General features: G+C 37.0%; 1 long non-coding RNA gene across 1 annotated transcript in view; it reads right to left on the bottom strand.

Moving 5' to 3' along the window:
* Positions 1–17,321, bottom strand: part of LOC125961724 (uncharacterized) — a 90,048-nt gene extending 72,727 nt beyond the window's left edge. Inside the window, exon 1 of the long non-coding RNA XR_007472654.1 lies at positions 17,196–17,321. This is a non-coding gene — a long non-coding RNA (uncharacterized LOC125961724). The remainder of the gene's footprint in view (positions 1–17,195) is intronic.
* Positions 17,322–17,346: the final 25 nt, after the last annotated feature.

Raw genomic sequence — 17,346 nt, 5'->3', positions numbered from 1 at the left:
ATTATTATTACTATTATTTTATTTCCTTCCTTTCTTACTCAGTAATCTGTGATAGAATTCAATAAGCAGGAGGAGAAGAAAGAAAATATATAAGCCAGGGACTAGTCAAGAAAACAGAAACCACTCAAGTTGGAAGGCCTTTAATTCAGGGAGTTAGGTGCCTATAAAACTGTTGAAAATATAAAGAAGTAAAATTTAAGTGAAACTACTGTTTTCTTTTGAAAAAATTAGGGTATTACAAACATTGCTGGAAACCACTGCCAATGACCTCAGTTACCTATGACACCAAGATGGTAATTCTCAAGGGAACTCATTAAAGCCACTAGCAAAACCTCATATTTGTCTACTACCAATGCTCATGCATCTGTCCGTCCCTGGGGGAGGAGTTATATTAATTTCTCTTTCTTTTCTGCCTCCAAAATCCCATGCAAATATATCTCGTTAAAGGAATCTAAATGAGAAGACTGATGGCATTGGATTCTGGCAAGTATAGTTCTTAGGTTTCCAATCTGTGATACAAAGGATGGCACAGGATGCAGTCTGGGTAGGTATCCATCAGACAGAAAGAGAAGAAAACAAAAGAGCAGGAGGTTGCAAGGATACTTATTATGTCCAAAGTCACACACTAAATAAACCCCAGAGCTGTGTTTCATTCCTAGTTAGTATGATTCTAGAACCTGCCTTCTTAAGCACTCTGCTTTTATTTGCCTATGTTCTTTATTCCTGGAGAAAAGATAAAGAGTGAAGTTAATTATATAGTGATATAGAGAATAACATAACTGACTTTATTTGTAACTGACTTCGTTGGAAAGGAGTTAGGGAAATAGCAATGTAAAAAGAATAAGAACTAGTTTTGAGGGCTACGGGAAAAGAAGCAGAATTCAGTAAATATTGCTAAGGAGAAGAATGAAGAGACCCACAGGACCGTCCAGCCTCGCTACTTCCATAAATATTTTGAACCATTCTTATTTTCAGGCAAGGCCCCCTTTCCAGAGTAAGGTCGACATAGAATTATAATAGCAGATTGAGAAGGAATCTTAACAATCGATTCACCTCAGATGGGGAAATGAGACCACTGAGACCATCAAGAAGATTTTTTTCAAGTTCACAAACAGGCAGACTTGGAGTCAAAATCTTCCTTCTAGACCATGTTTTAGTCTGTAGTTTTAATTATTTAATATCTATGAATTTTTGTGTGGGTCCGGTGGTTAAAACAGTCAAGTAGAAATGGTGTTTGCTATTTTTGGCTCATCTGCAAACTTGCCGGCAGCTATGTCATGTCTCATTCACTTCATCCAAGATTTCCAGAAACTCCATGTTACCATATGTGGAATAGGAGTCTCATTAATCCTCATTCAAAATATTAAAGGGACTGAACTGTGAGTTAATTTGTACAAAGTATTTTGAGATTTTTGGATAAAATCCACCATATAAGCAAAGAGAAGGGAACTATCTTTCTTTTCTGGATCATCAAACAATAACCTGAAGAACAACAAACTCTAAATTCAATAAGGAATGTAAATGTTCCTTTTTGGAATCTTCCAGTTAAATTGGGAACGTCAAGATCCATGAAATTCCAAAAGTAATCATAAAGTGAGCTTGCCTCCAGAATCTTCCTGTGTAAAAGTAGGAGCATTTTAAAATTACTTTGGGGATATTTCTATCCTGATGAAACAGCTGGCCACACTCTCCACTTAACTATGTATTCCCACGCCATCTTTGGAAAACTAAATACTGTGATTTACTTCAGCCATATTGTATTAATATTTATTTGAAGAAGAACAAATAACCACTGAATATTTTTTTCTTGAGAAGCACTGCATTCCTCAAGATTTATAGGAATCTGTTTGTATTGTCTTGTTTATTAATCTTTATCAATCTCCAGTGACTGAATATATTTATTCTGTTAAACTCCACATTGTTCATTGCACGTGACTATTAAATATTTCATTTTGTGTTAGAGAACACCACTTATCCCCAGTAGAAAGTAATAACTATTTATTTTTCTTTCTTTCCTATTCAGAGGCCAATTAAAACAAATGATTTTATACAACATGAAGTTTAGCAAATGCCCACACTGAGAAGCACAGCAAAATTCTTAATTAACTAGTCTGTTACCCTCACCAGGTTGTATTATCAGAAATATTTAAAGAACTAAAATGATGTAATTTTAACAAACTGTAATTGAAAAATCAAAAAGAGAATCATTTTGCTGTCAAGTACAAATGGCATTTGCTAACCTCTTCCAAAACAACTTAGAGAATTCAGTTTATTAGAATTAAATCTGTCCAAAAAATATATATGAATAAACTGATGAAGACATCTACAGTTTATCAGGCTCCTTGGTTCTTGACATCCTGCCATCGGGGTTCTACTTCTACTGTACTACTGAAACTGATTTTGACAAAGTCATTAACAGCCCCTTGCACACTAAGGTCTTCTTGAAATGAACTTTTTCCTTCGTGTTTCTTAGGATTCTCTCCTAGGCCATCTTCTCAATTTCTATATTCTCCTTGAGTGATTTCAGATGTTCCTTTGACTTCAACCACATCTAGGTTTCTAAACATCTTTTTATAGTCCAGATCTACTCCTGAGCATCAAACCTTTATATCAATTTCATATTACATATCTCCACTTAGATATCTGATCAAAATCTTGTGCTCAATATTTCCAAAACTGAACTCATATTCTTATCCTCCACAAACCGCATTTTCATCTGTGCTCTGAATTTCAATGAATGCAATCCATCAATCTTTCAGTTGCTTAAGCCATAACCCTCATAGTCTTCATTACTGCCTTTTTCTCCTTTCCTCAGCACCTACAACATTGCCAAGTCCTCATGATTCTGTCTTTTAAATACTTTTTAAATCTATTCATGATTCATACTACCTCTATTGTTTAGACCACAATTATCTTTTGCTTGGATTAGTATAAAGGAATCCCAACTGGATTTTCTGTATTCAGTCTTATCTTTCTCCAACTCATTCTTTACACTGAACTAAAATTATAATATGGGCATGTCATTTCCTTCTCTCTCTCTCTTTATTCTCTGAATGGTAGGAGGGATCCTTAATGCCTCATTTCTCTTTCTCCTCCAAACCCAAGTCCCATCGATTCAACAATTTGAATGATAACAAATACGACCACTTCTCTCCACTCCCAGGTCTGAGTTAAGTGTCCACACTAGATGCTTCTAGAGCCACTGTACTTACCTCTACTAAACGTGGCAATGATCACAGTCTTTGGTAAATGTTTCTTTACTTTTCTGTGACCTCTAATTCACTGTAAACTCTTTAAGGCTTAGGACCTTGTCTTGCTCACTCATATTTCCAGCATGTAGCTCTTTGGTAAGGCATATAAAAGGAGCTTGTTAATAGTGATTGAAAAAAAAAAGAAAAGGAAGAAGAAAAAGAAGGAAAATGACAATTAAAAAAGTCACATTGTTTATTTTTTCAGAAAGACAAGCTATGTTCTTTCATCTTGAAAATCCCAAGGAAATAATTATTTCTGAAATGAGTAGTTACAAAGTTGAGCAAAGATGCACTGTATGTATGAAAGACACCCCATAGTAGGGAGGGGAAAAAGAAGACAGGATTGTTAAGAAAAAGAAAAATCCATCCTTCATGGCTTCCATCCCACCGAACTTGCCCTTTCCCTGTGCCAACAGATACTGAGTGGTACTGGACATTTCCAGCCCAGACAGAAAATCATTTTAAATGTTGCCTAAGCCATAAGAAAAAAAAGAGCCTATCACTCCAAAACAAATCATGAGAATTAAAAATAAATCTAAGCCTTAACTAATCCAAAACTAACTTTTGATATAAAACTGCTGTTCTGAGCCTTCACTTTATTTCTTTATTTGTAAAGCTTAGCTGGACTAAATCGTGGCATTTGAACTGTAAAGAAGGTACCCTATTATTGACTTTAGCACTCAAATAAGCAGGGGGGAAGCTTCAAAGAAACTAAGATGAAGCTGGTTAATTGAGTGAGTTCACTTTACCATGTTCATAATACCACCCCAAACTTAATGTTACCTCCTTGGCGGACTGGCTGAACAAGAATTGCAGAGTAATATGATGCCAGGCTGCATGTTAAGTTCCCATGAAAGGAGAAAAATGATTTATGTATTTTTTTTCAAATACAGTAAGCATAGAAAAAAAAAGAAATCTGAGATTTGATTGCAAAGCTATGTTCATTATTATTTTTAACATCTTTATTGGGGTATAATTACAATGCTGTGTTGGTTTCTGCTGTACAACAAAGTGAGTCAGCTATATGTATACATATATCCCCATATTCTCTCCCTCTTATGTCTCCCTCCCACCCTCCCTATCCCACACCTCTAGGTGGTCACAAAGCACGGAACTGATCTCCCTGTGCTATGCAGCTGCTTCCCACTAGCTATCTATTTTACATATGTCAAAGTCACTCTCAGTTCATCCCAGCTTACCCTTCCTCCTCCCCGTGTACTCAAGTCCATTCTCTACATCTGCGTCTTTATTCCTGTCCTGCCCCTAGGTTCTTCAGAAACATTTTCTTTTTTTTAGATTCCATATATATGTGTTAGCATATGGTATTTGTGTTTCTCTTTCTGACTTCACTCTATATGACAGACTCTAGGTTCATCTACCTCACTACAAATAACTCAATTTCATTTCTTTTTATGGCTGAGTAATGTTCGATTGTATATACATGCCACATCTTCTTTATCCATTCGTCTGTTGATGGACACTTAGGTTGCTTCCATGTCATGGCTATTGTAAATAGAGATGCAGTGAACATTGTGGTATATGACTCTTTTTGAATCATGGTCTTCTCAGGGTATATGCCCAGTAGAGGGATTTCTGGGTCATATGGTAGTTCTATTTTTAGTTTTTTAAGGAACCTCAATACTGTTCTCCAGAGTGGCTGTAAAAATTGACATTTCCACCAACAATACAAGAGGGTTCCCTTTTATCCACACCCTCTCCACCATTTATTGTTTGTAGATTTTTTGATGATAGCCATTCTGACCGGTGTGAGGTGATACCTCATTGTAGTTTTGATTTGCATTACTCTAATGATTAGTGATGTTGAGCATCATTTCATGTTGGAAATCTGTAATCTGTTTGTTGGAAATCTGTATATCTTCTTTGGAGAAATGTCTATTTAGGTCTTCTGCCCATTTTTAGTTAGGGTTGTTTGTTTTTTGATATTGACCTGTGTGAGCTGCTTGTAAATTTTGGAGATTAATCCTTTGTCAGCTGCTTCGTTTGCAAATATTTTCTCCCATTCTGAGGGTTCTCTTTTCCTCTTGTTTAGAGTTTCCTTTGCTGTGTCAAAGCGTTTAAGTTTCATTAGGTCCCATTTGTTTATTTTTGCTTTTATTTCCATTTCTCTAGGAGGTGGGTCAAAAAGGATCTCGCTGTGATTTATGTCATAGACTGTTCTGCCTATATTTTCCTCTAAGAGTTTTACAGTGTCTGGCCTTACATTTAGGTCTTTAATCCATTTTGAGTTTATTTTTGTATACGGTGTTAGGGAGTGTTCTAATTTCATTCTTTTGCATGGAGCTGTCCACTTTTCCCAGCACCACTCATTGAAGAGGCTGTCTTTTCTCCACTGTATATTCTTACCTCCTTTGTCAAAGATAAGGTGACCATATGTGCATGGGTTTATCTCTGGGCTTTCTATCCTGTTCCATTGATCTATATTTACGTTTTTGTGCCAGTACCATACTGTCCTTATTACTGTAGCTTTGTAGTATAATCTGAAGTCCAGGAGCATAATTCCTCTAGCTCTGTTTTTCTTTCTCAAGATTGCTTTGGTTATTCGGGGTCTTTTGTGTTTCCATACAAATTGTGAAATTTTTTGTTCTACTTCTATGAAAAATGCCATTGGTAGTTTGATAGGGATTGCACTGAATCTGTAGATTGCTTTGGATAGTATAGTCATTTTCACGTTGATTCTTCCAATCCAAGAACATGGTATATCTCTCCATCTGTTTGTATAATCTTTTAATTTCTTTCATCAGTGTCTTATAGTTTTCTGCATACAGGTCTTTTGTCTCCCTATGTAGGTTTATCCCTAGGTATTTTACTCTTTTTGTTGCAGTGGTAAGTGGGACTGTTTCCTTAATTTCTCTTTCAGATTTTTCATCATTAGTGTATAGGAATGCAAGAGATTTCTGTGCATTAATTTTGTATCCTGCTACTTTACCAAATTCATTGATTAGCTCTAATAGTTTTCTGGCAACATCTTTAGGATTCTCTATTTATAGTATCATGTCATCTGCAAACAGTGACAGTTTTACTTCTTTTCCGATCTGGATTGCTTTTATTTCTTTTTCTTCTCTTATTGCTATGGCTAAAACTTCCAAAACTATGTTGAATAATAGTGGTGAGAGTGGGCAACCTTGTATTTTTCCTGATCTTAGAGAAAATGGTTGCAGTATTTCACCACTGAGAACAATTTTGGCTGTGGGTTTGTCATATATGGCCTTTATTATGTTGAGGTAAGTTCCCTCTATGCCTACTATCTGGAGGCTTTTTATCATAAATAGTTGTTGAATTTGCCCAAAGCTTTTTCTGCCTCTATTGAGATCATCATATGATTTTTCTCCTTCCATTTGTTAATATAGTTATCACATTGATTGATTTGCCTATAGTGAAGAATCCTTGCATTCCTGGGACAAACCTCACTTGATCATGCTGTATGATCCTTTTAATGTGCTGTTGGATTCTGTTTGCTAGTATTTTGTTGAGGATTTTTGCATATATGTTCATCAGTGAAACTGGCCTGTAGTTTTCTTTCTTGTGACATCTTTGTCTGGTTTTGGTATCAGGGTGATGGTGGCCTCGTAGAATGAGTTTGGGAGTGTTCCTTCCTCTGCCATATTTTGGAAGTTTGAGAAGGATAGGTGTTAGCTCTTCTCTAAATGTCTGATAGAATTCCCCTGTGAAGCCATCTGGTCCTGGGCTTTTTTGGAATATTTTTAATCACAGTTTCAATTTCAGTGCTTGTGATTGGTCTGTTTATATTTTCTATTTCTTCCTGATTCAGTCTCAGATGGTTGTGCTTTTCTAAGAATTTGTCCATTTCTTCCAGGTTTTCCATTTTACTGGCATATAGTTGCTTGTGGTAATCTCTCATGATCCTTTGTATTTCTGCAGTGTCAGTTGTTACTTTTCCTTTTCATTTCTAATTCTATTGATTTGAGTCTTTTCCCTTTTTTTCTTGATGAGTCTGGCTAATGGTTTATCAATTTTGTTTATCTTCTCAAATAACCAACTTTTAGTTTTAGTGATCTTTGCTATCATTTCCTTCATTTCTTTTTCATTTATTTCTGATCTGATCTGTATGATTTCTTTCCTTCTGCTAACATTGGATATTTTTGTTCTTCTTTCTGTAATTGCTTTATGTGTAAGGTTAGGTTGTTTATTTGAGAAGTTTCTTGTTTTTTGAGATAAGACTGTATTGTTATAAACTTCCCTCTTCGAACTGCTTTTGCTGCATCCCATAGGTTTTGGGTTGCCGTGTTTTCATTGTCATTTGTGTCTAGGTATTTTCTTATTTCCTCTTTGATTTCTTCAGTGATCTGTTGGTTATTTAGTAGTATATTGTTTATCCTCCATGTGTTTGTATTGTTTACTAATTTTTTTCCCGTAATTGATATCTAGTCTCATAACGTTGTGGTCGGAAAAGATACTTGATATGATTTCAATTTTCTTAAATTTATCAAGGCTTGATTTGTGACCCAAGATATGATCTAACCTGGAGAATGTTCTATAAGGACTTGAGAAGAAAGTGTATTCTGTTGTTTTTGGATGGAATGTCCTATAAATATCAATTAAATCCATCATGTTTAATGTATAATTTAAAGCATGTGTTTCCTTATTTATTTTGATTTTGGATGATCTGTCCATTGCTGAAACTGGGATGTTAAAGTCCCCTCCTATGATTGTGTTACTGTCAATTTCCCCTTTTATGGCTGTTAACATTTGCCTTATGTACTGAGGTGCTCCTATGATGGGTGCATAAATATTTACAATTGTTATATCTTCTTCTTGGACTGATCCCTTGATCATTATGTAGGGTCCTTCTTTGTCTCTTGTAATAGTCTTTATTTTAAAGTCTATTTTGTCTGATATGAGAATTGCTACTCCAGCCTTCTTTTCATTTCCATTTATATGGAATATCTTTTTCCATCCCCTCACTTTCAGTTTGTATGTGTCCCTTGGTCTGAAGTGGGTCTCTTGTAGACAGCATATATATGGGTTTTGTTTTTGTATCCATTCAGCCAGTCTATGTCATTTGGTGGGAGCATTTAATCCATTTACACTTAGGGTAAATATCAATATGTATGATCTTATTACCATTTTCTTAATTGTTTTGGGTTTGTTATTGTAAGTCTTTTCCTTCTCTTGTGTTTCCTGTCTAGAGAAGTTCCTTTAGCGTTGTTGTAAGGCTGGTTTGGTGGTGCTGAATTCTCTTAGCTTTTGCTTGTCTGCAAAGGTTTTAATTTCTCCATTGAATCTGAATAAGACCCTGGCTCAGTAGAGTAATCTTGGTTGTAGGTTTTTCCCTTTCATCAGTTTAAATATGTCCTGCCAGTCCCTTCTGGCTTGCAGAGTTTCTGCTGAAAGATCAGCTGTTAACCTTATGGGGATTCCCTTGTATGTTATTTGTTGTTTTTCCCTTGCTGCTTTTAATATTTTTTCTTTGTATTTAACTTCTGAAAATTTGATTAATATGTGTCTTGGTGTGTTTCTCCTTGGATTTATCCTGTAATTTATCCTGATGTATCAAGTCCTTCCTGAACTTGATTGACTATTTCCTTTCCCATATTAGGGAAGTTTTCAACTATAATCACTTCAAATATTTTCTCAGGCCCTTTCTTTTTCTCTTCTTCTATTGGGACCCCTATAAGTTGAATGTTGGTACGTTTAATGTTGTTCCAGAGGTCTCTGAGACTGTCCTTAATTCTTTTCGTTCTTTTTTCTGCTCTGCAGTAGTTATTTCCACTATTTTATCTTCCAGGTCACTTATCTGTTCTTCTGCCTCAGTTATTCTGCTATTGATTCCTTCTAGAGTATTTTAAATTTCATTTATTGTGTTGTTCATCATTGTTCATTTGCTCTTTAGTTCTTCTAGGTCCTTATTAAATGTTTCTTATATTTTCTCCATTCTATTTCCAAAATTTTGTATCATCTTTACTATCATTACTCTGAATTCTTTTTCAGGTAGACTGCCTATTGCCTCTTCATATTTTTGGTCTGGAGGGTTTTTACCTTGCTCCTTCATTTGCTGTGTGTTTCTCTGTCTTCTCATTTTGCTTAACTTACATTGTTTGGGGTCTCCTTTTTGCAGGCTGCAGGTTCGTAGTTCCTGTTGTTTTTGGTGTTTGCCCCCAGTGGCTACGGTTGCTTCAGTGGGTTGTGTCGGCTTCCTGGTGGAGGGTTTGGTGCCTGTGTTCTGGTGGATGAGGCTGGATCTTGTCTTTCTGGTTGGCAGAACCACGTCCTGCAGTTTGTTTTGGGGTGTCTGTGAATTTATTATGATTTTAGGCAGCCTCTCTGCTAATGGGTGAGGTTGTGTTCCTGTCTTGCTAGTTGTTTGGCATAGGGTGTCCAGCACTGTAGCTTGCTGGTCGTTGAGTGGAGCTGGGTCTTAGCGTTTGGATGGAGATCTCTGGGAGAGCTTTGGCCGTTTGATATTACGTAGGCTGGGAGTTCTGTGGTGGACCAATGTCCTGAACTCGGCTCTCCCACCTCAGAGTCTCAGACCTAGCACCCGGCCGGAGCACCAAGACCCTGTCAGCCACATGGCTCAGAAGGAGAGGGAGAAAAAAAAGAAAATGAAAGAAAGAAAATAAATAAATAAAAATAAAATAAAGTTTTTAAAATAAAAAATATTAAAAGTAAAAAAATAATAAAGTAATAAAAAAAAGAAAGAAGAGAGCAACCAAGCCAAAAAACAAATCCATCAATGATAACAATCACTAAAATCTATACTAAGAGAAAAAACAAATGGACAGACAGAACCCTAGGACAAATGGTAAAGTCAAACCTATACAGACAAAATCACACAAAGAAGCATACACATACACACTCACAAAAGAGAAAAAGGAAAGAAAATAATATATATATATATATATATATAAGAAGAGAGCAACCAAATCAATAAACAAATCTACCAATGATAATAAACTCTAAATCCTAAACTAAGATAAACATAAAACTAGAAACAAATTAGACGCAGAAAGCAAATCCCAAGTCTATAGTTGCTCCCAAAGTCCACCGCCTCAGTTTTGGGATGATTCGTTGTGCATTCTGGTATTCCAGAGATGCAGGGTACATCAAGCTGCTTGTGGAGATTTAATCCACTGCTCCTGAGGCTCACAGAGAGATTTCCCTTTCTCTTCTTTGTTCGTACAGCTCCTGGGGTTCAGCATTGGGTTTGGCCCCGCCTCTGCATGTAGGTCACCCTCTGGTGACTGTTCTTCACCCAGACAGGATGGGGTTAAAGGAGCGGCTGTTTCGGTGGCTCTGACTCACTCAGGCCAGGGGGATGGAGGGGTATGGATGCGGGATGAGCCTGCTGTGGCAGAGCCCAGCGTGACGTAGCAATAGCCTGAGGCGTGCCATGTGTTCTCTTGGGGAAGTTGTCCCTGGATCACGGGACCCTGGCAGTGGCGGCCTGCACGGGCTCCCAGGAGGGGAGGTGTGGATAGTGACCTGTGCTTGCACACAGGCTTCTTGGTGGCAGCAGCAGCAGCCTTAGCATTTCATGCCCGTCTCTGGTGTCTGCACTGATAGCCGTGGCTTGTGCCCATCTCTGGAGTTCGTTTATGCAGTGCTCTGAATCCCCTCTGCTCGCACACCCCTAAACAATGGTCTCTTGACTCTTAGGCAGGTCCAGACTTTTTCCCAGACGCCCCCCCGGCTAGCTGTGGTGCACTAGCCCCCTTCAGGCTGTGTTCATGCCACCAACCCCAGTCCTCTCCCTGGGATCTGACCTCCGAAGCCCAAGCCTCAGCTCCCAGGCCCACCCGCCTGGCGGGTAAGCAGACAAGTCTCTCAGGCTGGTGAGTGCTGGTCAGCACCGATCCTCAGTGTGGGAATCTCTCCGCTTTGCCCTCTGCACCCCTGTTGCTGCGCTCTCCTCCATGGCTCCAAAGTTTTTCCCCTGCCCATCCCTTGTCTCCACTAGTGAAGGGGCTTCCTAGTGTGTGGAAACTTTTCCTCCTTCACAGTTCCCTCCCAGAGGTGTAGGTCCCATCCCTATTCTTTTGTCTCCATTTTTTCTTTTTTCTTTTGCCCTACCCAGGTACGTGGGGATAGTCTTGCCTCTTGGGAAGTCTGAGGTCTTTTGCCCGCGTTCAGTAGGTGTTCTGTATGAGTTGTTCCACATGTAGATGTATTTTTGATGTATTTGTGGAGAGGAAGGTGATCTCCACGTCTTACTCCCCTGCCAGCTTGAAAGTCCTCTCATTATTTTTTAATGTCTTCCTTTCCCTGCTACAGTCTTATCCCAGGGCAGAGGGACAGATGTGCAGTGATTCACAAGCAACATGAGGTGACAGTTCTACCTTGTCTTGAAATTCTAAACACATTTCAAAGTCACATTTTCAATTGTGTCACGCCCATTTGAAACCACCCTCCTTAAAAATGACACCTTTTCTTATTATTTATTTTTCTGCTTTGACTCCATGAACCTCAAACTGAGCTCTCTGGATATTTGAAAGTGAAATTATGTTTTTTTTAAAAAGGAATTTTGCAATTAATGAGAGAAAAGAGTTACTTCAATTCTGGAAAAAGTCAACTCAATTTACTCCAATATTTTATATCCCTTGATGTCCTTAGTTTTCCCTATTTTGTCTCTCCTCACGCATTTCATGAAGGTGTTCCAAATGAGCACTCAGTATACTTTTCAAAAAATTACTTTCAGGACTTCCCTGGTGGCGCAGTGGTTGGGAGTCCGCCTGCCAATGCAGGGGACACAGGTTCAAGCCCTGGTCCAGGGAGATCCCACATGCTGAGGAGCAACTAAACCCGTGTACCACAGCTACTGAGCTTGTGCTCTAGAGCCCACGAGCCACAACTACTGAGCCCACACACCTAGAGCCCATGGTCTGTGATAAGAGGAGCCACTGCAATGAGAAGCCCACACACGGCAACAAAGAGTAGCCCCCGCTCACTGCAACTAAAGGAAGCTCACCCACAGCAACGTAGATCCAATGCAGCCATAAATAAATAAATAATTTTTTAAAATATTACTTTTATTTTTCTAACTATATAGTTTATGGAGAACATTAAAGAAATACTCAAAAATGACTCATAATACCATTGGCAAGAAGTAACTTAATTCTTGGATATTTTTTTCATGTTTTAATGCAGCTAAGGCCATGAAGTTCTCTATACAATTTTCACTTTTATTTTTTTACCCAGAGTAATTCACATATCAAAAATGTCATCACAAACATTATTTTTATTGCTAACTAATGTTGGATTTTTTGGTAGTTTTCATTTTTTTAATACTATAAATTTTGCAGTCACAATTATCTTTATATTTTCCAAGCATGGTGTCAAAGATAAATGACTATATCAGAGAATATATATTATCTATATTTTGAGGCCTATTTTATTGTTTGATCCCCATTTCTAAATAGCATTTAAAAAGATGGTACAAGTTGACTTTCTCATATGCACTATTTAAGAACAATCTTTTCACTACAATTTTAAGAATATCAGCATTATTTACTTTACCATTCAAATGTGATGAGCAAAATGGAATGTCCTTATTATTCTAATTGGCATTTTTGATTACCAGGATTGCTGAAATATGATCTGTGTATTCTGCACACCCACACACAGACACACACATATTCATATTCCTCAATGTCCACCTACTTGCATATGCACGCAGGTGTGTCCCTTATATGGCAACTTTATTTATCTTTCAGGGTCTTCCTCTAGCATTTATATTTCTATGAATGTAATCACAGTGTCTGACTTGGTTGAGAACTCCACCCTGTGTTTGAACTCAGGCCCAGATAGTCCAGAAAAATGTTTCACCAAAAATCAGTTTTCTGGACACCATTCAATAGAACCACATCAATTAATCTTCTCTGTTCTCAGGTATGAGCAGCATGAATGTTGAATTTGTTCTGAAAAGCTAGCCCTGTGTTTTCTGGAGCCATTGAAGGGGGAAGCCTGAGTTTATCAGGTAATTATTCCCCAAGGAGGGGGCAGCCTATGCCAAGAGAGAGGATGAGATCACTTTTATTTCCTATCTGGCCTTTTGGATCAGCTCACTCTGTTCCTTTGAGGGGCAGCAGAATAAGGGACTGGAGCATCCTGAAATACTTTATGTTTTAACCACATGTCTCCATGTTTATTACTGCGTATGAGATCAGAAGGCGATATGGACTGACTTGAGGATGATATTTTAAGAAATTATTAAAATGATTCATTGTAAGTGCAATGGATAAACACGAAGACATGAAAAATGGGATCATTAATAATTTGATAATGTTTTGGACACAGCTACAGTTAACAGTATACATTGATGTCTCGCAGAAGAAACAAAATGTGTTTTAAGATAGCAAGAGACATGGTATCGGCAAATAAACAAATGACAACAACAAAACCCCACAGCTTTCAACAGATTCCCCTGAAGACCCAGTTGTCCCAATTCAATTCCATTAGACTAGAGAGAATAATTATTAGCATTGCCATCTCATGCCAGTGCTGTTCTAACACCTCTTTCTTACAATAGTAACAACTCATAACCTAGTGTTTGCGATGTCTAACCCATTCCAGCTGCAGGAACCCTGCCAGATCTCCACCTCAAGAAAAGATTTTCGCTTTCCACCTCCTCGCCCACAAGGAGCTAGAGATGAAAACACAATAGCAGCTCTTTCCAAAAAACACTTTTGAGCTCTGTATTCTCAATTGTACTCTGATCTCCACCCTGACCTACCAAACCATTCTCAATGGTAAATTGATAGTAAATAGTAAATAATAGTAAATGCCTATAACCTATTTTTATTATATAACAATAATATATAGCATATATAGCTTAATTAGCATATGTAATGCACTAAGCAATATGGCAAGACATTTCAAAAAGTATAAATATATTCTCACAACCTACAGACTATATTCTATTATTATTACAATTATTATTACTAACTATCATTTATCGCATGCCTACTTTGTTACAGACACCATGTTGAATGTGTTATAATGTTTATAATCTCTCAACAACTTTATGTGATAGGTATTAAGGTCATTTTATAAATAATAAAACTGACATTCGAAGAGGTTCATTAAATTATATGTGAACCACTTACTACAATGGTTGACACCTAGAAAATGCCCAAATGTTACCTATCTTATTATTTACAGTATATATTTTATTATTAATATTAATTTTGAGAAGTCATGGGACATGTCCCATGGATGAAGATTTGGTTTGGAAGGGCATACCATATACAAAAAAATTAGCGTTTGTACATTTGTACTCCATTTTCTTAATAATATTAATGTTAATAATATTTAAAAATATTACTAAGTAATAATAATACCAATACTACTACAATATATATGCAATATATAAAATATATAGTAATATATATTTATATGTAATTATAGTAATATATATTTATATATATAGTAATATATAGTAATGTACATTAATATTATACATTATAATAATGCTACATGGTATACTAAAAATACTACTACTATTAATATTTTATATGCTATAACAATACTAATACCATTAATTAAAAAGCTTAGCTTTATAAATTACCTACTGTGTGCCGAACACTGGGTTTTAAACACCTTGTTTTAACCTTAAAAAATTCTGTGCAACAAATTCTTGCGTTACTTTCTGACTTCCAGATGAATAAGGCAAGGATAGGAGAAATTAATTAATTTGTCCAAAGCTTCACAACTTGTATGAAGAGATCCAGGATCTGAATCTAGGCCATCTGACTTAAAAAGCTCTAGGTCTTAATCACTGTGTGTGTTTGAAAACTAGGAGGAAGATTATACATCATTTTGTATTTAACCCCTTATCTACATATGAAGAAATGCTGAGGGAAATAAATTGTCTATAATTACATGGGATTTATGGCCTAGATGAAATTTGGTAATAATAATCTTGTTTGCTTACTATACAGAGTCACTGTGCAAAGATTATCTTATTTAAAGTCCCAATATTCTTGTAGGTTACGTTCTTGTATTTTACTTTAAAGGAAACTAAAATTCAGAGTGGTTAAGCAACATGTCCAAGGTCACCAGAGAATCTGGGCTGTGGACTCAGGCAGTCTGGCTCCTGAACCTGTGCCCTTAACTGCTATTCACTTCCTAGGTCAACCATCTTCCAACCCAATGCCCTTTCCACGTCCATTTCTTCATCTCACACCAATTTGCAAAAACCAACTGTTAAATTTTCAGGAAATTTTTCAGTTGATGGTCAAACATAGTCATTATTAAGAATTAAATTTTAAGAGGCGGATGGACCTAAAGTCTGTCATACAGAGTGAAGTAAGTCAGAAAAAGAAAAACAAATACCGTATGCTAACACATACAGAATCTAAAAAAAAAAAAAAAAAGGTTCTGAAGAACCTAGGGGCAGGACAGGAATAAAGACGCAGAGGTAGAGAATGGACTTGAGGACACGGGGAGGGGGAAGGGTAAGCTGGGACAAAGTGAGAAAGTAGCATTGACATATATACACTACCAAATGTAAAATAGATAGCTAGTGGGAAGCAGCTGCATAGCACAGGGAGATCAGCTCGGTGCTTTGTGACCACCTAGAGGGGTGGGGTAGGGAGGGTGGGAGGGAGACGCAGAGGGAGGGGATATGGGGATATATGTATACATACAGCTGATTCACTTTGCTATACAGCAGAAACTAACACAACATTGTAAAGCAGTTACACTCCAATAAAGGTGTTAAAAAAAAGAATTAAATTTTATAAACCTATAATCAAATAAATATATTAAAAATAAATGTAAATCCTTTTGTTCCTTTGTGACCCATTTTATTTTTAATACTAATAATATTAATGATAGGAACATTAATAATAAATTACACTAATAATACAAATACCATTACCACTGTTAATACTATATACTTTACTACACATACATTATTTTACTACATTTCCAAATCCTAATTATTTTACTACATTTTACTGTTATCAAGGGTCTTGAGACTATGTGTCCATTGTATCTGTATGGTGGGAATACTACATAATGTTTCTCTATTGCACATCTTTTCCCAAATCTGATTTTAGTGATGTCATATTGATAGCCTGAAATTGGCCACCTTAGGACTATTTAAACCACAGAAATAGGTGAATGCTACAAATCAGTGCATTTATTCCCCCACATGGTTGCTAAACATTTACCCATAGCACTGCCAAGGGTCATGAGTATTCAAATAGAAGTCACTGGAAAATTGTTCCTAAATAATTTAGGTTATATGAGGAAACCTCTAGTTTATGTTATACTCATTCAAATGATATAATATGGATTCACTGAATACAAAAAATTAACTGTCCTGGTGATACTAGTGACATTTTGTGAGTATAAACACTTCGAAGTAAGTTCCTAGAGAATTTTAGCTGATATTCAACCTAAGAGGCTTTTAAACATCTCCACGAAATCTGTCTCTCCCTCTTTTTCTTATGTAAGCAACTTAGTATAAGACAAAGGGTGGAAAAAAGATAATAGATTCCAAATTCATATAATATAATACAGTGTGGACCACCTAATGAACCATTACAGTTTCTAGTGGCAGATCCCACTTAAGAAGGACAAAACAGTGAAAGGTGATACTAAGCCCACAGGCCAGAGGAAAAATCCAGTCCAGTGTGAGAGGTGTCATTAGTGGGGCACAGCCTGAGAGATGTAAACCAGCCCATGTGATCCCAGACTGCCTGGCTTGGTAATGTGATGCTTGGTAATTCTGCCTTGTGGGTCATTGGTTCAACCTGGCTTACGCTGAGAGTAAATGAAAGCTGCTGGCAGCAGAAGGTGATTTAATGCTTTCAGTGAAACGAAGCAGTTATATCAGCTCAATTCTGCATGGACTCCTGTTTTTTGCCATAACAGTTGGCAGTCGTTAGCACCCTTGTTGACAGTTCACACAGAAACGCCAAGAACACAGTGGGCCCAGAGATTAAAATCACATCTCACCTTGGTGGTCCTTCCAGGACAGACTGGAAAGGTAAGAAATCTTGTTCTACCACTTGGTCCCATTAGAGAACTTTAATTTCCACCATTATGCTTCTTTCTCAAAGAGCCTGGAGTCAAGAGTTCAAAGCAGCACTAGAAGGAAACAAAAAAT

Source organism: Orcinus orca, chromosome 17, assembly GCF_937001465.1.
Source record: "Orcinus orca chromosome 17, mOrcOrc1.1, whole genome shotgun sequence".
NCBI lineage: Eukaryota > Metazoa > Chordata > Mammalia > Artiodactyla > Delphinidae > Orcinus > Orcinus orca.
This window is presented reverse-complemented; position numbering and strand designations above follow the sequence as displayed.